Source organism: Penaeus monodon, chromosome 25, assembly GCF_015228065.2.
Source record: "Penaeus monodon isolate SGIC_2016 chromosome 25, NSTDA_Pmon_1, whole genome shotgun sequence".
NCBI lineage: Eukaryota > Metazoa > Arthropoda > Malacostraca > Decapoda > Penaeidae > Penaeus > Penaeus monodon.
Genome location: NC_051410.1, coordinates 26,859,696 through 26,859,929, shown reverse-complemented (window position 1 = coordinate 26,859,929; position 234 = coordinate 26,859,696).

Sequence of the window (234 nt, the reverse complement as noted above, 5' to 3'; positions counted from 1 at the left end):
TTTGGAGAGGGGGGCATACATTGAAAACATCTGGGCCCTCTGAGACCCTTTGGGACACAAACCCCCCGTCGTCCTCAACAGGCCAACTGAACTTGCTAGCTCGGGAGGGACTAAGATGATGTGAAGGGCAGTCTCTTCTTTGATGGGAGTCCGAATGCTGACGCAAGCGGGGTGTTGCGATGTGGTGTTTCAGAACCCCGGGGGCGCGACTGGGCCCAGATAATCTGCAAAAAA